The following is a 24,835-nucleotide window of genomic DNA, read 5'->3' as shown; positions in this document are numbered from 1 at the left end:
CTGGAGTGGGTCACTTATCCATTTCCAGGGGATCTTCCCTACCCTTGGTGGCTCAGACGGTAAAGAATCCATCTGTAATGCAGGAGGCCTGGGTTTGATCCCTGAGTTGGGAAAATCCCCTGGAGGAGGGCATGGCAATCCACTACAGTATTCTTGCTTGGAGAATCCCCGTGGACATAGGGAGCCTGGTGGGCTACAGATTATGGGGTTGCAAAGAGTCAGACATGACTGAGAGACTAAGCATACACAGCCTTTCCCCCTAAAGTCAGTCTCAGCTGAACACATGGCTTCGTGTTTCATTGAGAAAATGTCCTCTGATCTTGTCTGTACGTGTTGGTCCTTCTTCCTGCACATAACCCACTTCTACTTCTGTTGCCATGAAGGACTGCTGGACTGCTGTGCTCTAAGCAATAACCACCCCCCCCCAGGGCCAGACCCCCACTTCTTCTGCACCGGGATCCCCTCACTCTCATCTGCTCAAGGACACTGCCACATTCTCCCTCCTCTGTCAGGCGGCACTGTCTTGTCCTATGCTTTGGACTGTTTCTCTCAGCATGCAGACAAGCTCTTACCTTTCCCCTCTTCAGAAGAACCATCTCTTGATCAGCATGCCCTTTACGCTGCTGCCTGTGTCTCTTCCTCCCCATGCTGTGAAATTCTTCAAAGGAGCTGTGTGCACTTGTCCTCAAAAGTTTCTCTGCAACTCTCTCCCGATCCCACCTCACTCAGCTCTCATCTTCACCACCACCCCAGCATTGTTTCCTTATGGACAAGAGTCAGTGGTGCCGTGCTGAATGCAAAGGCCAGTGGGATGGTAAGTTTTATGTGGTAATTAACTAGACTGGCCTTGGATGCCCAGATACTTGCTTAAACATTATTTCAGATGAGATCAGCATTGGAGTCGGTGGGCTCCGTAGAGATCTCCCTCCCCAGTATGGGCTCCTCCAATCTGATGAGGCTCTGATGAAAAGAAAAGACAGAAGAGAGTTCAACCCCCTCTGCCTGATGGAGGGGCTGGGACATCAGTGTCCTGCCTGTGGACTGAGACTGATACAGTCAGCCCCCCTGATTCATAGGACTTTGCCACTGGGTTTCCTGGATCCCCAAACTGTAGATCACGACACTTCTAAGCCTCCATAGTCACCTGGACCAATACCTCAAATAAACACATTTCTTTCTATCTATTCATCTATCATCTCTCTGTATTTATATCTAACCATCATCTATCTAGGGCTTCCCTGGTGGCCCAGACGGTAAAGCGTCTGCCTGCAATGTGGGAGACCTGGGTTTGATTCCTGGGTGAGGAAGATCCCCTGGAAAAGGAAAAATGGCAACCCACTCCAGTACTCATGCCTGGAAAATCCTATGGATGGAGGAGCCCGGCAGGCTACTGTCCATGGGGTTGCAAAGAGTCCAACACGACTGAGCAACTTCACTTTCTATCATCTATCTATCTATATTTCCATATATCTATATTGCTATCTGGGCTTCCCAGGTGGTGCTAGTGGTAAAGAATCTGCCTGTTAATTCAGGAGACATAAGAGATGTGAGTTTGATCCCTGGGTTGGGAATATTCCCTGGAGGATGGCATGGCAACTCACTTCAGTAATCTTGCCTGGAGAATCCCACAGGCAGAAGAGCCTGGTGGGCTACAGTTCAAAGAGTCGGACATGACTAAAGTGACTTAGCATGCATGCACACATATTCCTATCTATCTATCTATCTATCTATATTTCTATCTATCTATTTATCTATCTATCATCTGTATGTATTTCTACCTATGGGCTTCCCTCATAGCTCAGTTGGTAAAGAATCCACCTGCAATGCAGGAGACCCTGGTTAGATTCCTGGGTCAAGAAGATCTGCTGGAGAAGGGATAGGCTATCCACTTCAGTATTCTTGGGCTTCCTTTGTGGGTTAGCTGGTAAAGAATCTGCCTACAATATGGGAGACCTGAGTTCGATCCCTGGGTTGGGAAGATCCCTTGAAGAAGGGAAATGCTACCCACTCCAGTATTCTGGCCTGGAGAATTCCATGGACTGTATAGTCCATGGGGTTTCAAAGAGTCAGACATGACTGAGCAACTTCACTTTCTATATTTCTATTTATCTTTCTATCTATCTAATTTATATCTATCTACCTATCTATATTTCTATCTTTCTATCATCTCTTATTGGTTCTGTTTCTGATCAAGACTTACGTAGTCCTGAGCCCAATGCTGAGTTTTCAGCCATTGTCTCTCCTGATTCATCAGCAGAGCTGAGTTCAACACTGACTATTTCTCTTCTACAAACTCTTTACTTGGTTTTCAGGACCCATCCCCTCTCTGACCTCCCCACCCCCCATTTCCCTTTAGGATCCACTTCCTCCTAACTCTCCACCGTGTTTGACTCTGTGTGACTTCCTGTGTTATTCCCTCCTATCAACATGATGTCTTATCACTGGAGTGACCAATGCTCAGACCTGGGAGTTCTCCCCCTTCATTTATCTGTATGTACTCACCCTCATGGTGGTTTCATCTGCTTTAAAGCATGTCTGCATGTTGAGGACTGCAGCACCCACCTCTCCAGCTGGACTTTTCCAGAACTCTGGACCTCTCCGTTTGATTCCTGACTCATCATGTCCACTTGGACGTCCAGCAGCCTTATTGTGACCTGACACGTCTTGAGCTGAGTCCTGCTGTCCACCTCCACTCATAACGACATTCCCTCATTCTGTTATTCAGATCTTCCCCTCCGGATTCTGGGGCCCACGGGGCTTGTCCAAGACACACCATCTTTCTAGAATAGGTTCTTCTCTAGTCTTTCATGGAGCCCTTGCTTTACCACTTTCTGTCTTCATGGCCTCCTCTTTCTCTGCCCAAAATTAAAGGCAGAGGGAGTCCCTAACTGTTCATGCTGGCTCTGTAACTGAGCGGGACCCTGTGGAGACTTCCCCAGGCAGGCCTTCCCCCACATCCTCTGCTGCAGCTCCTCTCTGAAGTACCTGGATAATAGTACTTGATGCACATTTCCTGAGTTGTATTGCAGATGTAAAAATCTCCCCTTCTCCAACAAATGGGCTTCCCAGGTGGCACTAAGTGGTAAAGAACCCATTTGCCAATGAAGGAAATGTAAGAGATGTGGGTTCAGTCCCTGGGTGGGAAAGATCCTCTGGAGGAGGGCAGGGCAACTTGCTCCAGTGTTCTTGGAGAATCCCCATGGACAGAGGAACCCATAGTCCATAGGGTCACAAAGCATCGGACGTGAATGAAAGGACTTAGCATAGCACAGCTCCAACAAACGGAAAATGTTAAATGCTTGATGACTCTGAGTGCCTAACCCCAGGCCTCCTGGAGCCTAAGGACTGATACAGTTAACCCCTGTGACCCCATACTGTGACCTTACTGTCAGCCAATCAGGATTGTTGACAGACCCTGGGACTCCCCTCCCTCACCTGGATTTAAAAGTGCTTTGATGAAACCCTTTGCAGAGCTTGAGGCTTTTCAGGGCAGGAGTGACCTGTTTCCTTTCAGGGCCCTGCAGTAAACCTTTCTCTGCTCCAAACTCTGATGTTTCAGTTTGTTTGACCTCACTGCACATCAGGAATATGAACTTGCCTCAATAGCTCCTCCCCTCTCCTCACCCCAGACAATCTTGTCCATAAGCAGACATTTACCCCACATGACATCCCAAGCCTCCCTTCTCAACTTGTTACTTTCTAACCGATTCCTTCCTTGAACAGTCTCCTTGTGTGTTGCCAAGTCACCTTACCAGCTCAGATGAAAACTCTTGATTCCCCCTAAATGCTCATTTTCTTGCAGCTTTCCTTCCCCTGTAAGAGTCACAGAAAAGACTCGTAGGAGTGAAGAAATCTCCCTCTTGTTCCCCTCTCTAAGCAAAGATCACGTCCTGCTGATCCCGCTCTCCAGTCATGGCCTGTATCTCCCCATCCGTCTCCAACATTTTGCCTCCCGCATCTCTCCATCCGTCTCCATCCCCACGGGCACCTGGGTCTGAGCCTCCATGCCTGACACTGGCTCCTGCATGGACACCCATACTTGGTCCTGGTCCTTGACTCTCCCCACCTGTAACCAATGTGATGTCCTCAAAATCCAGCTGTGACCTCGTCCACGCACCCTAAATCTCCTCCGTGAGGTCTTACTGTGAAGACAAGATCCCACAGGCAGGCTCCTTTCCCACCTTGTCTCCGGTCTCCCCTGCTCCAGATGCACTGACCTCACTGACCTTCTTTCCAGGCCCTTGGACTCCCCATCTCCCGCCTCCCAGACCCCCATACATGCTGTTCTCTCAGATAGCACCTCTGTCTCTGCCCTACTTTGACTTGATTGTGCTCATTCCTCTTCCAGCTCACATCCCTCCCTCAAGGGAGCTGTGTAAGTTTCCTGGAGCAGCAAAGTACACACACCAGGTGGCTTAAACAACAGAAGCTTACTGTCTCACAGCTCTGGAGGTTGTGATCCTGAGATCAAGGTGTAGGCAGGTACATACCATCTGAGGCTGGGAGGGAGCTTCTGTTTCAGGTGTTTCTCCCAACTTCTGGCAATTTAATGGCAAGTGTTGACATTCCTTGGCTTTGTTGAAGTGTCACCGAGACCTCTGCATTTATCTTCCTTCATGAGTGTCTCAGGTCAGATTTTCTCCTTCTATGAGGATGCCGGCTATATCTGATTAGGGTCCATGCTGTCTAGCATGACTTGATCTTGTTGTCTAGTCACTAGGTCGTGTACAAGTCTTTGCGACCCCATGGACTGCAGCATACCAGGCTTCCCTGTCCTTCACTATCTCCCTGAGTTTGCTCAAACTCATGTCCATTGGGTTGGTGATGCCATCCAACCATCTCATCCTCATTCCTTTATCCTCCTGCCCTCAATCTTTCCCAGCATCAGGGTCTTTTCCAGTGAGTCAGTTATTCACATCACATGGTCAAAGGATTGGAGCTTCAGCTTCAGCATCAGTCCTTCCAATGAATATTCAGGGTTGATTTCCTCTACGATTGACTGGTTTGATCTCTTTGCTGTCCAAGTGACTCTCAAGAGTCTTCTCCAGCACCACCATTTGAAAGCATCAATTCTTTGGCACTCTGTCTTTTTTATTGTCCAACTCTCACATCTGTACACGATTACTGAAAAAAAAACCATCGCTTTAACTATATGGACCTGTGTCAGCAAAGTGATGTCTCTGTTTTTTAGTATGCCGTCTAGGTTTGTCATAGCTTTCCTTCCAAGGAGCAAGAGTCTTTTAATTTCAAAAGTTCAGTGAAACCAAAATGCACCTGTCAGGCAGATCTGCCTATCTGATGAGGTCTGGCCTCTGGGTACAGGAGAAGGCTTGCTCTTGGACATGGGGTAGGGGGTGCATTATGCACTAGTCAGAGTTCTCCAGGGAAGCAGCTCAAATAGGATCGTGTGCCAAGTCCGCCTGTGATGGTCAGCCGCCCCTCCCCCTTGGCAGGGGGTGTTCCTGGAGAGCCCTCCCTCACACCTTCACCCCAATAGATGCTGTGTCCGGGACCAGAGCTGCACTTCCAGCCATGGGTTGTTTATCTGCCCCAGTCCACATGCCCCACCCCTGAGGCATCCAGCATCCTTGGTCAGCCATCTGGTTTTGGCACCAGACAGCGACAGGCGCACAGAGGGTGTTCTGTAACTCTGCATCCTCTGGGTGAGGTGAGTCTAGAGCCTGGGCTCCAGCCCAGATCTACAGCGACCTCACAGCCTGACCCTAAGAGGTCGGGGTTCCTCCCACCATTTTCCCATCTGCAAATCTAAAGACTAGATGATGGATTGTTATGTGTGGTCCTTAATTCCACAACAACTGGGGAAGGAGGCATCAGGCTGGAGGATGAGGCACAGACCGCAGGCAGGCTGGCAGGGAGAGAATATGGGGAAAATAGTTCAGGGACCACGTTTTTTGTCTCCCCTGGCTGTCCTACATGTGAGAGGCTCTCTGACGCCATCTGCATTCTCTCAGGGTAGCTGGAGCTCAGTTTTCCACCTGCCGCTTAGCACTTTGGGACACTGGGAAGTTCCCCTGGAGCTTGTCACTGGACTGCTTTGTCTTGCCTTCTGGTGTTTTCCCCAACTCCCCCTGGCTGTTCCTTCACTAAATTACAAGTTCCCCACATTCCCCAAGGCAATTATCTACCACTTCATGGCTCCCTGGCCTTGCATCCATTTGCACAGAAACATACAGTTCAGGGTACGCTGCCTTAATTAATTTCTCTTGGCTGGGTTTCCGTTCTCATTTCACCCTTGGAAATACAGACCTGAAGTGAGGTCTGTTGCATCTGTGGGGTGCCCTGCTCTATCACTGATCTTTCTCTGAGCTATGCGGGTGTCACCTCTGGATGGAGGAGCTGCAGCTGCCGCTTGGCCAGCTCCTCTTTGTGATCTGTGGGAAATAGCCCCACCTTTGGCCTGTGATGCCTGGGTCTGGCCGTGGTTGGTGGTGACAGGTTCCTGGAAATGCATGCGCCCTATTGCCAGCACCCCTCTCCAGAAACTGGATGTGGTCCTCTTCTCTTTTCCCAACAGCTCCATCACTGGCCTGGGCTTCACAGCTGTGGAGACCCTGAATCTCCCTGTGCTCAGCTCTGCTCAGAGCTGAATGGGTCTTCTGCCTGAGTGACAAGTCCAAACAGTGACCGAATCATGCTACTGTCTCAGAACATGCAATGCCTATCACAGCCACGTTGCAACCAAAAGATGCTCCCATCGGGTTCTTTTGTGAGGAAGAGCAGTGGGGCCAGGATAATAGGTGAAATGGATCCACACGATTAGAAGCCGAGTGGTCCAACAGCATCTGATACAGAAGGTGAGGGATAGGGCAGGGATGGGGGCCAGTGGAAGTCCTGGGAGGGGGTCAGAACCATAGGAAGCTGTGCACTGAGCAGGCCCTCAGTGGAGCTGCTCTATGTGTTTCTCTCAGGTATGTCTCCTTGAATCTTCATGCCTTCTGTGAAGAGGAAACTGTAGGCTTCATGAGCTTACACAACCTTCCCGACACCCCTCAGGGAGGCAGTAAAAGAAATGGGATTAGCTAATCCAGCACCCCTGACCCCAGGTTGGAGCAGGAGCTGCCCATCCTGGGATAATGGGGGCTTGTTGGATATGCCAAATCCTTGGCCTTCTCTGACCTAAACTGAGTCCTTGGTCAAGGAAAGGAGATGCCAGGACAGCCTCTAAGAAGTACCCAGGGGCTGCCCGCACAGTGTAACTGGACAGAAGCCCACAGCCCATGAGAGTAACCAGAGGAAGATGGGTTGTGATCTGAGGATGTGTGTGTGTGTGTGTGTGTGTGTGTGTGTGTGAGATCTGTGGCTGTGATGTTGCTGTTCAGTTGCTCAGTCATGTCTGACTCTTTGAGACCCCATAAATGGCAGCATGCCAGGCTTCCCTGTCCTTCACTTTCCTGGAATTTGCTCAAACACATGTCCATCTAGTCAGTGATGCCATCCATCCATCTCATCCTCTGTCACCCCCTTCTCCTGCCTTCAATCTTTCCCAGCATCACAGTCTTTTCCAATGAGCTGGCTCTTCTCATCAGGTGGACAAAGTATTGGACTTTCAGCTTTAGGATCAGTCCTTCCACGCAGGGTTGATTTCCCTTAGGATTGACTGGTTTGATCTCCTTGCTGTCCAAGGAACTCACAAGAGTCTTCTCCAGCACCACATTTTGAAAACATCAGTTCTTCAGTGCTCTTCCTTCTTTATGGTCCACTCTCACATCTGTACACGACTACTGGAAAAACCATAGCTTTGACTATTCAAACCTTTGTCAACAAAGTGATGTCTCTGCTTCTGATGCTGTTCTGCTTTGTCATAGCTTTTCTTCCAAGAAGCAAGTGTCTTTTAATTTCATGGCTGTAGTCACTGTCTGCAGTGATTTTGGAGCCCAAGAAAATAAAATCTGTCACTATTTCCATTTCCCCCCAATCTATTTGCCATGATGGGGTTAACTTTATCTGTGGTGCTGGAGGCAGCTCATCTGGACACTTTAGGTGACTCTTCCTAATGAGAGGCATCATTTTCTTCTAGTTGTTGGTCAGTTGGTGTTTTTCTCTACCAGGAAGAAGGGCCCCCACACGGAACACCCCTCAGCATCCCCACTTCTCCTACTCCCTCTTTCCCTTTTGTCTTCCTGGTTCCTTTGTTTGGTGCTCACACCCCTGGTTTCACCATGGTCAAGCTTTCAGCAAGGTGAAATTACAGGAAACCTCTTTCTGAGAGGGCATGGCCCCAACTTAACCTGGAGGATTCAAAACAGAATAAAAATGGGACCCTAGCCTCAAAAAGCATGCTGTCTAGCTGCGAGGGGGGGGGAATGTACACTTATAAAGCTGCACATATGTACATGATGGAGAATACACACACACGCCCACAGACTGAAGGATGGTTGGAGTCTCACCAGAGATATAACAGCTGCAGAAGTGGTAAGTGAGCTATTGGCTGCATTTCAGGTCAGCAAGGTGTGAAGGGGGCATTCAACTTGAGTGAAGGGAAAATAGTGTCTCCCCAAGAGCTGGGAGGAAGGAATTTCATGCTAACCATTGGTAGAAATTATCACATAAAAAGTCAAACATGAGACAGGCTCCAGACCCTGGCAGCACATGGATGTGATCAAGGACCACCATCCTTTTTCTCCAAGGAAAATTCCTCCAAAAACTTAGGGAATCCGCTCCCTGCTGCAGCTCTACCCCCATTCCAGGACCTGTAAGTAATGCCATGTGTATTATTATTCACTCACGTTGATAAATAGGCAATAAAAATGCACAGAGAACTCAGCTGGATCAATTTATTTCTATTCTCTTGACACAGTCGTGGTAGTGGCTAAGACAGAGACTCCCGGCAATGCTACTTCCACGGCAGAAGTGGCGTGACGTCAGGTGTAAATTATGCTTAAATGTCATATGATAATGAAGCTGCGTTTCCCATGATTTATCTTTTCCTTTCTTACCCGGCAAACACTCCAAGCTGGCAATCAAGCTGGGCAGCGATCATGACACAACCTTTATGGCATGAAAAATGTCCCCTAAAATTTATGAGATAGGCTGCTTGATGGCTTCATGAGGGCTCTGTATTTACAGAAGTTCCCTCCCAAGATTTCAAATGAAGGAGCAGGTCTGCAAGGAGGAGACCTGACTGTGAGGCTCAGGAAGTGAAAAGGATGCTTGAGACATCCCAAGGACTGCGACAGGCCCTCCTATCTCTGCTTCCAACCATTTTGTGCTGAGTTTTCTGTTGCCGGCCAGCATGCCCACCTTGGTATTCCAGAAGGGAGCATAATCTCCAGGAACGCAGGCTATAGCCTGGTTTTAACGGGTCCACAGTTAAACTGTACTCCTAGTTGGAGATGAGAGCTGGTCTCAAGACTCAAGGGGCAGCCTGGGGTGTTCGTGTCAACCTCTGTTACTCCCAGTGACCATTGGTGCCAACTGCAATAGAAGAGGGTGATGCCAGTCAAGAGGAAGTAGAGTTCGCTGACCTTCCACTCCAGGTTTCCTGCAGGTGGCCTTCCTAAAGTTCACCTGGGGAACCCTGTGGCGATGTGCAGGCTCTACAGTGGAAAGTCACTCAGTTGTGTCAAACTCTTGTGACCCTGTGGACTGTAACCTGCCCCTCCTTTGTTCATGGGACTCTCCAGATAAGAATACTGTAGTGAGTTGCCATTCCTTTCACCAAGGGATCTTCCTGAACCACGGATGAAACCTGGGTCTCCTTCATTGCAGGCAGATTCTTTATCATCTGAGCCACCAGGGAAGCCCCAGATACTCTAGAAGTAATGCTCAAAATCCTTAACAAAATTTTTATTTTACAAAATTGTTTTAAACTCATCCACCTCCTGGTTCCCAACAACTGTTAACACTTCCACCCTGCATTCGGACTTCTCATCTCTAGCTCATCTCCTTATTGATGTCCTAAGCAGATTCACTTGAATTTGACTCTGGTGGGGGTAACTAAGCACCCCCCTCCAACTACTCTCCTCACCAGAAGTACCAGGATTTTTGCAACTTTCCATATGAAATTTTCTTCCCCAAAGCACAGTCTGGGTCATGTGCATCCCAGGATATGGCTCTTCTGGGAGGTTCCCCTGACTACCCCGGCAGGTGACAGACCAGCCCACTGATTCAGTGGAGGGACCTCGCTTCTCACTGTTTAGGATGGTCTCCAACCTGTCATCTCTCCTGAGCTGGGGCATGAATTTGAACATAAATTGAAATCGCCGTTCACATCTCTCGGTGGAAATTCAACAAGCAAGGGGCTGTCGGAAAGTGAATTAGTTGTCCGCTGAGAAATCAGAAATCTCAGGCTTTGCAAAATGAGAGGAAATGTTTGACCTTTGCAGGACAGTTTCCTTCCTCACTCTTCTGGAGTCCTCTCTCTCCCTGGTCGAGGGAGGTCTGATGGCTGAGTACCACTCTCCACTCTGAGATGTTAATGGGAAATCCCAGGGCTCTCCTGTCTGTTTGGGTTTGTTATGTCTTCATCTCAAGGAAAATTTCCCTGTGCTTCTTCTTACCTCCCTGTGTCCCTTCTTGCTCAGTCCCATAATGGTTTCCTTGCTCCTCACAAACCCTTTGAAAGCTGTTTCCCATCCATGTCTCAGCTGAGCTCAAGGGAAAAAACCACAGCCTTGCTGCTGATTCTTTTGTCCTTTGATCCCACACACATCTGTTGAGTAGTTACTATGAGCCACGCCCAGGGTTCTGAGTTGTGTTTCTAACAGTGAACATACCAGAGAGAATGGTCGCCCTGAGGAATTTACAGTCCAGTGGGGTCCTGGGTGGAAAGCAAGCTAACAAAATCATCCTTGTAGATGATGCTGTTGTCTGTAAAAGGGCTGCCTGATGTTGTGATAAAGAATTCCAGGAGATGTTTCCCTGGTAGTCCAGTGGATGAGAATCCACCTCCAATCAAGGGACATGACTTCCATCCCTGGTCCAGAAAGATTCCACACATCATGGTGCAAATAAGCCCAGAAGGTGCAAGTACTGAAGCCTGTGTGCTCTAGAGCCCATGCTCTGCAATGAAAGAAGCCATCTCATCACAGCTAGAGAACGCCTATATGGAGCAACGAAGAGCCAGCACGGTCATAAATAAATAAATAAGAATCTTAGGAGAGCCATGAAACACCTATCTCCCACCCTGACTTTGACACCTGGGGGCTGCACACGTAGTTCTGGAAGATGGAGCACCCTCTGGAGGCAGCACCTGAAACACTCACTGACTTTGGCAACTGATGCTCTGTTTGTGTCCCGCATCATGTTGGTACCCAGCTTTTGCCAGGCAGGCACTGCTCTGAGGGCTTTGTGGCCACTCGTGGGAGAGAGGGCCTCTTACCACTCTCGCCTCCCAGTGAGGCTTCACCTGACTGACCTTGGTCATGGGGCTGGCAAGAAGCAGGCTTGATCCACGCCTGCCAGCCTCCCTCTGGGGGCTGCAAGACTTTCCTTTTGCTGCTGTAATAAAGCACAACAGTGGCTCAACACAGCACACACGTTGTGGCAGTTCTGGAGGCCAGAAGTCTGAAATGGGTCTCCCTGGCTGAGTCGAATACAGGCAGGGCTGTTTGCTTCTGGCTGCTCTGTGGGAAGAGCCCACTTCTTACATTTTCCAGCCTCTAGAGGTGCTTGGCTTGTGGCCCCTTGGCTTGTGGCCCCTTGGCTTGTGGCCCCTTCTTCCATCTGCAAAAGCACGTCATTTTTTAACCTCTCTCTGACTCTGACTCTCCTGCCTCCCTTCTGCAAGGGTCCTTGGGGTTGAATTTGAGCCACCTGGATAAGCCAGGGTGAATCTCCATCTCAAGGTCTTTACCTTAATTACACCTGCAACATCCTTTTGTCCTGTAAGGTGACAGTTCACAGTCTGGGGTCAGGATGTGGGCATGCCTGGGGGGTGTGCTTTTCCTCTTCTCGGTGTGGCATCTGCTTCCCATCCTGAACCCCCCAGGGCTGTCACTGCCCCTCTGTTTCCATCGTGATGGGCAGTAGCTGAGGAGTCAGAGCACCTCATCATCTGCCATCATCAGCTGCGTTATTCAAGGTCAGGCAGCCTCAGTCTCCCCACTCCCATCCTGGGAATGACAGCAGCCGTTCTGATGGTTAATCCAAAGAGTTGCAGCCCTGAGTCGGTGCTTTCCTTACTCTCACTGTTCCATCGGCTACCCTCGCTTGTACCTGGGACGGAAGGCAGCAGGTGACAGGAGGAGCAGGGGCTGGGGCAGGACTTCCCAAGTTAACACAGAGTAGATGCCCAGGGGCCCCTGTCCTGTTTTTAAAGCAAACATCATCACCAAAGAGCTCTCTGTGGATAAGTCTAATTTCCCTGTTCAAATGTGTGTTTGAGAATGTGTTGAATTCATTTCCCCATCTCGTCCTCCTGTCGCCCCTGTGGATTCGGGCTTTGCGACTAGTTGACATTCAAAGGAGCTCAAAGGAAGAACAGCTGTCCTTCCTGGACCCACAACATACATGTCTCCCTCCAGCCCAGTGAAGGCAGTAGGCAGTGTGGTTCTGGACCCAGGGTGATGATAGTCAACTTCCCTGAAAATCCTGTGCCCTTGACAGCCAACGACTTTCATCACCTGATATTGAGGATGTAGAATGTTTACTGAAGCCCTGTCCTGGCACGTTCCATGAATCACTCATTGACTCACTCAAGAGGCAATCGTATTTGCTCTACACAAAAGTGTTAATTGGGTAACTGAAGGAGAGAACCCTCTAATTTCACAGCTCAGGAAACCGAGGCCCAGGGAGAGGGAAGGATTTGGCTGGGGTCGCTGAGCTTCCAGGGGAGGACTCAGCTTTCTCCATCCAAGGCTGACCCTTGGATGACTGGGTGTAAGAGGAGGCTGATTTTAAAAGGTCAGGATGGCTCACTCCCCTATCTTGAAACAAGAAATCCAATTAGCAGTGGCAAAGCTTTCCCTTCCATATTAGGCACATCATACGTGCTCAGTTGTGTCAAACTCTTTGTGACCCTGTGTATTGTAGCCTGCCAAACTCCTCAGTCCATGGAATTCTCCGGACAAGAATACTGGAATGGATTGCCATGTCCTTCTCCAGGGGATCTTTCCTACCCAGGGATTGAACCTGCATCTCCTATGTGTCCTGCGTTGCAGGCAGATTCTTTACCTGCTGAGTCATCGGGGAAGCTCACAGTTAGGACTCAGGGTTAAAGCCAATGTCAATTTGCAAGTGAGTTAGAAGAGCTCAGCAGGATCAATGGGGTTCAGGTACCAGGAGAACAGAAGGGCTTTAAGCACAGCTGAGGACTTGTCACTTCTGGGTTTCCTGATGCTGCTTTTGGCCCCAGTGGGATTTGATGGAACAAAGGGCATGGGGGTCTTGTAGAGAGAGACAGAGATGGATAGACAGACAGAAGAGCAGAGGGAGGAGTGGTCTCTGTCTCAGAGGGTGAGGGTGAGCCCCTCTTGGTCTCTGTCCATGCCAGTTCATGCAGATAAGCTACCACTTCAAGGACCAACTATTGATTTGCAATTCAAGGTTCTTAATTACCATCCCAGAAACCACCTCTGCTACTTAAGCAGACCGGATTTACTGGAAGGCTCATGGGTAGCTCATAAGACTTTCTTGCTGTTGCCAGGATAGCCCAGCCAACTGCAGAGGCCAAGGAAAGCTGGCTGGACAGAGTCACACACTGGACACGGCGTCCCTGACTGCCCACAGCCAGCACTGACTCCACCCCGAGGTTTCAGGATCAGTCACGTGAGAGCCAGAGGCTGGGGCAGAACCAATGCTGGATGCAGTCTTCATCCTTTGCTCCACCTTCAAGGGGTCAGAGGGTGGACAGGGCCATCTTTTGTTAATCTTCCAAGATGGGAGGTGTGTCTGTTCCCCAGGCCTCCACCCTGGAGGGTTCCCCAGCACAGGGTCTGGGATGGACAGCCAAACTTACAACAGGCATGTACGAGACCAAAGAAGGGGGAAGAGCCAGAGGAGGGCTGACAAGGAAAAAAGTCACAATTAAAATACAAGTATAATCACAATTCAATGAAAGTGGTGAAATGTAAAAACCATCACTTACCAGGCCACATGCCCTGGGCCCTCTGTGTGTGTTCACGTGCCCTCTGTGTGTGCCCACATGCCCTCTGCATGTGCTCACGGCAGTTGCATAGAGAGCACACAGCTGTCTTCCCATTTTACAGACTGGAGACTTGGCAAGGAGATTACATGCCTGGAGTCACAAGACCATGAGAAAATTAAACTAATCTTAAAACAACAACACCTAACTCGGTTTAGCAACAAGGCACAGTTTCAAGCTTTGAAAACTATACCTGAAATGACTGAGGGCCGACATGAAGTGACCCTCGGTGCCAGGGCTCAACTCTGAAGCCCTCTGCCTGGTCAGACATGCACACTCTCGCCCATCCTGGCAGAGAGCTTCTTCGTCCCCTTGGGATCACACCAAGGGCTCATCCTAACTTGAAGGGCACTGGTGACATCCCCAGCATGTCCCTCTTCTTGTCCAGGTTCTGTAAATCAGGTGCTTGGTGCTGCTGTAGACACATGTCTGGGAGCAGGAAGGCAGGTGACAGCTGCCTGTCCCCAGACCTTAACATCTCCTGTGGGCTCCCAACCCATTTGTTGGTTTGGTTTCCTTCCAAGAACTGACAGGACTCTTCAGGTAATTTGGAGGTTTTAAGGTGAGCAGGGAAGCCAAGGCACCCTCACCTGAGGTTGCATCCTCACCTGGGAGGTGACTGCTCAGCGCCTCCCCACTGGACTTACTTTTGTTCCCTAAGTAGACTCCCTGGCACAGCATTCCTCTGTCTTTGGGGGCCGACATTTCTCTGGAGCATCGCCTTCATGCCTCTCCCTCCCCCTCCCACAGTGTCTGATTTAAGGGGACATTCAGTGCCCCAAAACACCTCAGTCCCCACTTACCTACATCATGCCCCTCATCACAGCATACTCCAATTTCCTGCCTACGGGTCCCCATCTCCCATCAGCCTGTGAGGTCTCTTTCATCCCTGCATCCCTGGGGCCCAGTGAAGGGATGTTTTCATAAAAAAGGGCTCATCTGCATCTTGTTGCAGGAACCGCTCTCCACATAAAGTCTGTCTCCAGCCTATCTGAGACCTTGGGGCAATTTCTGTGGTTATTTATATGTGCTGTGCTGTGCTTAGTCACTCCGTCATGTCCAACTCTTTGTGACCCCATGGACTGTAGCCTGCCAGGCTCCTCTGTCCATGGGATTCTCCAGGCAAGAGTACTGGAGTAGGTTGCCATACCCTTCTCCAAGGGATCCTCCCAACCCGGGAATCAAACCCAGGTCTCCAGCAATGCAGGCAGATTCTTTACTGTCTGAGCTACCAGGGAAGGCCAAGAATACTGGAGGAGGTAGCTTAGCCCTTCTCCAGGGGAACTTCCTAACCCAGGAATCAAACCAGGGTCTCCTGCTTTGCAGGCGGATTCTTTGCCAGCTGAGCAACGTGGGGATGAGCTTGCTACGAACGTTCACGTTTGCCAGATCCCCTGTTTGTTGTGTATATTAAAGAGATCAAGGGAACCATGGTGAGAAGAGTGGAACAGAAAAGAGCTGAAGTATCTGCCCTCCTGGGATCCCCTGTCAATCCCTCTCTGTCGGCATCAACCCTCAGACAAATCAGGGCTCGAGGAATGCTGGGAGTTTAGGTCTTTCCTGTAAGGTGGGGCAAGGAGCTGGCTTCAAGCGCTTTCACCGTAACAACTCCTGCCGAGTAAAGTGGTGCCGATCAAGGAGCTGGGCGCAATGTGTGAACGGGCTGTCGGCGAGATGTCACCGTCAAGTCTGCTGGTATGTGATGGGGACCATACTTGATGAGCCTTGGCATGCTTCCAGGGGCACGCTTCACTCGGGAGAATAGATGAAATCTGCATTCTGCACTGCTCTTGCCTAAGTTGCTACATAGGTGAGTGGCTGGAGTCTAGCACTGGGGCTGTTTCTTCCCTTGACAGTACTAGCTTTAAGAGGAACTGTGGCTGGTGGGACCGACAAATGAGTCTGAATACAGAGAGGCATCCCGAGGCCCCCAGTGACTCTGCTTCAAGAAGAAGGGTCCAAGCAGGTGTTCTGTGCCCTGGCTGCCCTGTGGCAGGTTTCGCCACACCTGGAGAAGTAGCCCAGGTGTGGAAGGTGACTTTTTTTTTTTTGATGAGGACCATTTAAAAAGTCTTTAGGAGAAGGCAATGGCAACCCACTCCAGTACTCTTGCCTGGAAAATCCCATGGATGGAGGAGCCTTGTAGGCCACAGTCCATGGGGTCGCTAAGAGTCGGATACTACTGGGCGACTTCACTTTAGCTTTCCACTTTCATGCATTGGAGAAGGAAATGGCAACCCACTCCAGTGTTCTTGCCTGAAGAATCCCAGGCACAGGAGAGCCTGGTGGGCTGCCATCTATGGGGTTGCACAGAGTCGGACACGACTGAAGTGACTTAGCAGCAGCTTTAAAAAGTCTTTATTGAATTTGTTACAATATTGCTTCTGTTTTCTGTTTTAGGAGGTATGTGGGATCTTAACTCCCCAACCAGGGATTGAACCTGCACCCCTTGCACTGGAAGGTGAAGTCTTGACCACCGGTCCAGAGGGAAGTCCTGAAGATGCTTTGATCTGAGCAAGTCTACATGGATCAGGGGGATCCCATGAGGGCTCTGGTGGCCCCCGACCCGGGCTTGTGGACTCTGTTGCAGGGGCAAGCTACCCCACACGGGAAACTTGAGTGGTAACCAGGTCACACATGAAACCTCGGGAAAGACCCCAGAAGTTCATGTTTATTTGCTCGTGTCTCAGTTTAGTGACCACCAAACTACAGAGACTGGTTCTGTTTCTGTTGTTCAGCACAACTCCAACTTGTCCTTCTTTGAATGTATTTTACAAACACAATGTAATGACTTTCTGTCAGCTTTACTGCCCTGTGCTTGCTGGGGATTTCCAGAAAGATGGTATTTGTTTTCTATCATCCTGTTTGATCTGCCATATTCAATAGACGAGTGGAAATCTGTGCTGGTCGACTAAATATGCATGAACTGCATTAAAGCACTTTGAGGGTGTGCAGATTCGCAGCTAAGGTGTGTATTTTCTGGCCATTGACCCTTGGTTACAGTTTTCCAGCCTCCTACATTTCATGTCCGATTGGATATTGGCATGCCTATTTAGTTTCCTTGGGGAGATCTGTGCAAGGGTTGCTTTTATTTCCCATGTATGCCCACACCTCCCAGTGTTTAGGACTCGCAGGCATAGACCCGCATTCTCAGAAAGGCATCTCAAGACAATTTCTTAGTAACCATCTGGTGCCTCCTGGGATAATTCTCCAGGCAAAATAATGGCAATGGTGATAACAACAGCAGTCATAACCATGATGGCAAATGTTTAAAGGGAAATTTAAAAACACGTCAGGGCGCTCAGGCTGCAATGACTATGTGAGATTCACTCTAATAAGGACCTTTCCCCAGTGGCTCTCATCCAGGGTGTCAGTCATTTATAGACAGTTGCAAATTGCAGATCATCAGAGGCTTTTCTTTTGCCCCCTCTACTTTGGTTTTATCATCCATTCATTAAGAAAGACAAAACCATTACTTAAATGGCATGCAAACAAGTTCAAACAAAATCCAGAGGTCAGTGTGCTATTGAGAAACTGTGAATGGGTTCACTGTTTGCTAACCAACATCCCAGGTGCAACTGTGGTCACACACACGCACACACATGGATGCATGCACACACACAGATGCACGTGCATACACATGGGATTAGAATCTGCTCCAAATGACTGATGCTTGAAGGACCTTGAGAGTCCGCTTGTGAAGGGTAAACTAAGCACAGAGGGGTAAATCGACCTGCTGGAAGGTACCAGATGGTTAGTGCAGTCTCCTGACTTTCAAGCAGCGTGGGTTGACTTTTCATTGATACATTATTTTTTCAAGAGCATCTATCCCAAGATGGGAAGGTGGAGGGGGCGAAGTCCTTAGGAAGTAGGAGAACTTTATTTTTTTAATCCATATCCTTAAACATTGCCATCTAAAAAAGGCAAAATCTCTATGAATAGCATTTCATTTTGAATTGAAGGGCACCAAGGAAAAGAATTCAAGTAGACATTAGCATATTAAAAATGGCAAGATTTTTGCAATTTCCACAAGTAGCTCCAATATGTCTAGAAAGCAATCATATTGTGTTCCCTAATGGTGCATGTGTGCATTCCACCTTCTGATTTGTACTTGAACCACTGAAGCTAATGATACAAAATTACTTTGTCAGCAAGAACGGGAGACTGTAGTAGTTCAGATCTATTTAGCGGGTACTTTATGAAGGTACTCACAAGAAGTCCATTAAATCCTTCCAATGGATGGCAGATAATGATTTAAAAGCTGTAAGAATCTCTGAAAATACAATTTGAACACATCTAAGCGGTTGGGAATTTCCGACAATGTAATTGTCTTGCCGTGCATATGAATGCTCCCCATACAGAAATCAATTTCAGCCCTGCACCAAAGACTTTTGCCGAAGGGTCTTGCACAAGGAGTTATTCTGGACCTCTGCAGATCCAAGAGTTGGTGTGGTGTGAGCGAGGTCTTACCTGCAGGAAGCCAGGTTGGAGGAGGGCAAGGCTTGTCACATAGGGACATCCATAGACATGTGCATCTCAGAGCGGGTGGCATTGCCAAGGCCAGCAGAACTCATTCTTTCTCCTTCCTTCTGTCCAATTCAACAGACACTAATTAAGGTCCTACTGCGTGCTTAGTAGCTGTGTGTGTGTGTGTACTCAGTCGTGTCTCTTTGAGACCCCATGGACTGTAGTCTGCCAGGGTCCTCTGTCCATGGGATTTCCCAGGTAAAAATATTGGAGTGGGTTGCCATTTCCTTCTCCAGGGCTTGGCAGGTGGTAGGGTTTAATGATTAAGAAGGCAAGTTCTGGAGCCAAGCTGCCTGTGTTCAAATCTCAGCCCTGCCACTTAACTCTTTTTTATTTACAGTTTTATTGAGATATAAATGACATGTAACATTGTACAAGTGTAAGGTTTATAATGTGATGACTTATATATTATATATTATGAAATGAGTTTTGCAAAAAGGTTAGCTAGCATATTCATTACCTCACTTGGCTATCCTTGTGTGTATGTGTATGTAGGAGTGTGTGTATATGTGTGTGTGGCAATGATTTAAAACCTACTTTCTCAGCAGCTTTTAGGTGAATAGTGCCCATTATTAACTTAGTCACCATGTTGCATGCTACATCCCCACAAGGTATTCACTATATAACTGGAAGCTTAGACTCTTTAGCCAACACTTTTCTTCTTCTCCACCTCCTAGCCCCTGAGAACCAGCCACCTACTTTGTTTTGAAGTTAAACATTTTTGGATTTCATATATAAGTGAGAGCATAAAGTATCTGTCTTTCTCTGACTTATTTCACTTATCATAATGTCCACAAGGTTCATCTGTGTTCTTGCCAATGGCAGGATTTCCTTCTTTCTCATGGTGAGCAGTATTCCATTTTAATCCCATATATACACCACATTTCTCTGCCCATGTGTCAGTCAGCGAATACTTGGGTTGCTTCCATGCCTTTGCAGTTGTGAATAATGCTGCCATGGACATGGGGGTGCAGAGATCTTTTCCAGGAAGTGACAATTTCCTCCAGATCTGTACTCAGATGTGGCATTGCTGGATCACAGGGCAGCTCTGTTTTTTATTTTTTTGAGGATGCTACCTACCGTTTTCCATAGTGGCTGTGTGGTTTCATAGCTCTTTGACGTTGGGTGGCACACAAACTCTCACTCTGTCTTCATTCCTTCACCTGTGAACTGAGTTGACAATAGAAGTTGAAGTGCCTCGAAGAGAATTAAGAGAATCCCAAGGACAGAGGAGCCTGGCAGGCTACATTCCATAGGGTCACAAAGAGTCTGACACGATTAAAGCAACTTAGCACGCATGCACACACACTGAATACTAGCTCCGTTTCCATATCAGGTGTAGAAAGCAGAAAATGTCACTCCTACGATAATATGACAAAATCAGAAAATCTACCGTACCCTACTCTTCTTGAACCCATCAGAAAGCTGAGGTCACAGGGGAACCAACTAGCCTGAAATCCTAGGGTGAGCAGGTCCCCCAGGAGGTCTGGGACATATGGACACACCTCATCACAGCAAATAGATGGGGAAAAAATGAAAACAGTGACAGACTTTATCTTCTTGGGCTCCACAAGCACTGCAAATGGTGACTTCAGTCATGAAATTAAAAGACTCTTGCTCCTTGGAAGAAAAAGCTATGACCAACCTAGACAGCATATTAAAAAGCAGAGACATCACTTTGCTGACAAAGGTCCCTCTACTCAAAGCTATGCTTTTTCCAGTAGTCATGTGCTGATGTGAGAGTTGGACCATAAAGAAGGCTGAGCACCAAAGAACTGATGCTTTCAAACTGTGGTGCTGAAGAAGACTCCTTGGACTACAAAGAGAGCAAACCAGTCAATCATAAAGAAAATCAACCCCAAATTTTCATTAGAAAGGCTGATGGTGAAGCTGAAGCTCCAGTCTTGACCACTTGATGTAAAAAGCTGACTCATTGGAAAAGACCCTGGTGCTAGGAAAAATTGAAGGCAGGAGAAGAAGGAAGCAGCGAGGATGAGATGGTTGGATGGCACCACTGACTCAATGGACTTGAGTTTGAGCAAACTCCAGGAGATGGTGAAGGACAGGGAAGCCTGGTGTGCTGCAGTCTGTGGGATCACAAGGAGTCAGACACGACTGAGTGACTGAACAACAACATCCATGGTAGAAGATAGGAGGAAGAAAACAGGAAGAGGTCAGTTCAGTTCAGTCGCTCAGTCGTGTCCAACTCTTTGTGACCCCATGAATAGCAGCACGCCAGGCCTCCCTGTCCATCACCAACTCCCAGAGTTCACTCAGACTCATGTCCATCGAGTCTGTGATGCCATCCAGCCATCTCATCCTCTGTCATCCCCTTTTCCTCCTGCCCCCAATCCCTCCCAGCATCAGAGTCTTTTCCAATGAGTCAACTCTTCACATGAGGTGGCCAAAGTACTGGAGTTTCAGCTTTAGCATCATTCCTTCCAAAGAAATCCCAGGGTTTATCTCCTTCAGAATGGACTGGTTGGATCTCCTTGCAGTCCAAGGGACTCTCAAGAGTCTTCTCCAACACCACATTTCAAAAGCATCAATTCTTTGGCACTCAGCCTTCTTCACAGTCCAACTCTCACATCCATACATGACTACTGGAAAAACCATAGCCTTGCTGGATGTTAATGAACAGCTGAAGGCCAGATGTGGCCAGCTTCACAGCACTGAACCCTGGGAGCTGCAGACACCTGTGGAACTCTTTCTGTCTCTGTGAAGGGTCCTCATGAGAAAGATCAGTGATAGGCCCCCTTTGGAAAACAGTTTCACAGTTTCCTAAATGGTTAAGCATGAACCTGTCATATGATCCAGTCAATGAAATGCCCTCCTAGGCATTTTCTCAAGAAAAGTGAATGTAATTGACCATTCATACAAAGGCTTGTTCACAAATGTTCATTGTAGCTTTATTTGTGGCAGTTATAAATAGCTTTGACCCTGACACTGGGAAAGATTGAAGGCAGAAGGAGAAGGGGACGACAGAGGATAAGACGGTTGGATGGCATCTCTGACTCGATGGATATGAGTTTGAGCAAGCTCTGGGAGTTGGTGATGGACAGGGGAGCCTGGTGTGCTGCAGCCCATGGGGTCGCAAAGAGTCGAACATGACTGAATAACTGAACTGAACCGATTAGAAATATCTAATGAAAACTAGAAATGACCCAAATATCCATCAGGAGACAAATGCATAAACAAACTGGTTTGTCCATAAGATGGAACACTACTCAGCAAGGAATAGGATCAATCTCAAAACAGAGAAGGTCAAGGGGGAAAAAGCCAGACAGAAAAACAATACATACTGTATGATTCCATTAACTTGTGACTGAGATTCTAGAAAATGCAATTTGACCTATTGACCTACCTCTGCAAGCAGATTGTCAGCTGGGAGGGGCAAGAAAGTAGCATCAGAGATTTCTGAGGGTGGGAGATGTGTTCCTGATCTTTATTGGTTTTACAGCCATATATACATACGTATGCACATCTATGTGGGGCTTCCCAGGTGGCCTGGCGGTAAAGAACCCACGTGCCAGTGCAGGAGACATAAGAGATGTGGGTTCAATCCCTGGGTCAGGAAGATCCTTTGGAAGAGAAAATGGCAACCCACTCGAGCATTCTTGCCTGGAGAATCCCATGGACAGAGAAGACTGGCAGTCTACAGTTCACAGGGCTTCAAAGAGTCAGACATGACTGAAGCGACTTAGCACACGTGCAGGTGTATCTACGTACACGTAAGCTCATAGACACACCTATATGTCAAAACTTATCAAATTGCACACTTTAAACACATACATTTTATTTTATGCCAATTATACACTAATAAAGTTTAAAAATGCACATACTGGAAATTAAGCAAGCCTCTCTCCATTCAAGACTGTCCACTCTGGCTGTATTGCAGTGATGCCTGTCAAGGTTATGAGGGACGTAATCCAGTTGGAGGATCTAACCCTGGTAGGAGGATCCAGTGTTTGAATTCCCAGGTCTCACCTTGCCTAACCTGTCAGCATCACCTGAAGCATTCTAGCATTGCTGTCTCTCTCACTGGTCTCCCCACGCCCTTGTCTCGCAGGAGAGACCTGGGCTTGGGGCTGGGCTTCTTGGTCACTTTATCTATGCTGTACACTTTGTTAGGTGCTCTCATGCCTTTTGGAGATTTTTAAAACTCCCAATTATTGGGTAATGACACAAAAATTCATCTCCCTGCCCAGAGTTGTTCCTCTGAACACTGGATACCTGAACACTCCTACTTCTTTGCTTGTGCTTCAAGCTTAGATTTTCTAGACAGCTCCCTATGTGGTCATCTCCATTTCCCCAGGGGTCCTGCCTGACTCCTCTTTCCCTCATCCAAGTCATCACCAAGTTCTGTTGGCTCCAATGTCATGATATACCCAGAACCCAGGACTCCTTCCCCATCACTGCCCTGGCCCATCAGTATCACCTCCTACCTGCCTCATCCTGATGGCCTTCTCTGCTATTCCTGCCTCTGTCCTTGACCCCTACAGTCTCACTACAGCCGGGGGGCCTAAACCACAAACCAGATTCTCCACCCCTCTCTCAAAACCCGCAGCTTCTCCACATCAGAGTCATGTCTTTGCTGTCCCTGTGGACCCTTCACGCTCTGCTTCTGCCCACCCGTCACTCCATGAGATCACTGGGAGCCTGCAGCCTCCCCTCCTTATGCCTCCTCATGCCCACAGGTACACTTCCTGTTCTTTTGCTGGACAACAACAGGACCACACTGGCTCCTTCTCCGGTCATGTCTCATCTCATCTCTAGAATCACACTTCCATCCTCTCCTTCAGCCTCCCCTCTATCTTCCCCTGCATCCTTCCCTTCATCTTCTCCTCCATCCTCCCCTCCATCTTTCTTTCCATCCTCCCTTCATCCTCTCTTCCCTCCTCCCCTCCAGCCCCCTCTATATCTTCCCCTCCAGCCTCCCCTCCATCCTCCCTTCCATCCTCCTCTATATCTTCCCTTCCAACCTCCCCTCCAGCCTCCCCTCCATCTTCTCCTGCATCCTTCCCTCCAGCTTCTCCTCCATCCTCCCCTCCATCTGTCTTTCCATCCTCCCTTCCCTCCTCCCCTCCATCTTCCTCTATATCTTCCCCTCCAGCTTCCCCTCCATCTTTCTTTCCATCTTCCCTCCCCTCCTCCCCTCCACCCTTCTCTATATCTTCCCTTCCAGCCTCCCCTCCGTCCTCCCCTCCATATTCCCATCCATCCTCCCTTCCATCCTCCTCTATATCTCCCCCTCCATCCTCCTCTATATCTTCCCCTCCATCCTCTCCTCCAGTTTCCCTGCATCCTCCCCTCCATCCTTCCTTCCATCCTTCCTTGTCTCCCCTATATCTTCTCCATCCTCCCCACCCTGCTCCACCCTCTCCCTGGCCATCACTGACTTCCCTCCTTCATCTGCATCTCTGCACAGCTTTTTTCATCATCTCACTTGTGAATACAATTTACTTACCTGTTCCTTCATTACCTCCCCTCAATAGATTTACCCCATGAGAGGATGGGTGGAGGTCCATGTGGTTCAGCCATGTACCTGACCTAAGATAGAACTGGTACTTGGTAGATGCCACCTGTAGCATCTCAGGGAATGAAGGCATGTGTATCAGTTGCTCAGAAGTGCTTGCTGTCACTGCAGATAAAGAGGAGGGTCCCAAGTGGATAGTCCTGCAGTGGGCAGTGGGTGTCCTAGCTCACAAGGGAAACCGGAAGCAGACACACAGAGTGAGCAGATGAAGTGACAGGGTTTGCATCACTGACCACCTCTGGAATATTGGAAGGGGCCCCAGGTGGCGCTAGTAGTAAAGAATCCACTTGCCAATGTGGGAGACATGAAAGACAGGGGTTCTGTCCCTGGGTCAGGAAGGTCCCCTGCAGTAGAAAATGGCAACCCACCTCAGTATTCTTGCCTGGAAAACTCCATAGACAGAGGAGCCTGATGGGCTACAGTCCATGGGGGCGCAAAAGAGTCGGATACGACTGAGCAACTGAGCATGCACAAGAACTCACACCAGGCAGGGAGTGTGGAGACCGAGGGTGGGCGGGTGATGCCCTCTGCCTCTCCAGAAGTGGATTTCTGCAGGTTAGGGCAGACTCCCACCTGCTCCTCCTGTGCAGTTCAAGATATCCTAACAGGTGCAAAGTGGGCAAACTGCAGAGAGAAAAACACAAACACAGACAACATTTTGGCTGCAG

The 24,835-nt window shown here is 48.6% G+C and overlaps 1 long non-coding RNA gene across 1 annotated transcript in view; it reads left to right on the top strand.

The window, feature by feature from the left end:
• LOC120880675 overlaps positions 1-24,835 on the top strand; it is a 330,521-nt gene that overhangs the window by 133,504 nt on the left and 172,182 nt on the right. Inside the window, exon 2 of the long non-coding RNA XR_005725085.1 lies at positions 4,622-4,629. This is a non-coding gene — a long non-coding RNA (uncharacterized LOC120880675). The remainder of the gene's footprint in view (positions 1-4,621; positions 4,630-24,835) is intronic.

This window comes from Oryx dammah, unplaced genomic scaffold (genome assembly GCF_014754425.2).
Source record: "Oryx dammah isolate SB20612 unplaced genomic scaffold, SCBI_Odam_1.1 HiC_scaffold_21, whole genome shotgun sequence".
Classification (NCBI taxonomy): domain Eukaryota; kingdom Metazoa; phylum Chordata; class Mammalia; order Artiodactyla; family Bovidae; genus Oryx; species Oryx dammah.
Note: the sequence above shows the minus strand (reverse complement) of the source record. Positions and strands in the feature narration are given on the sequence as shown.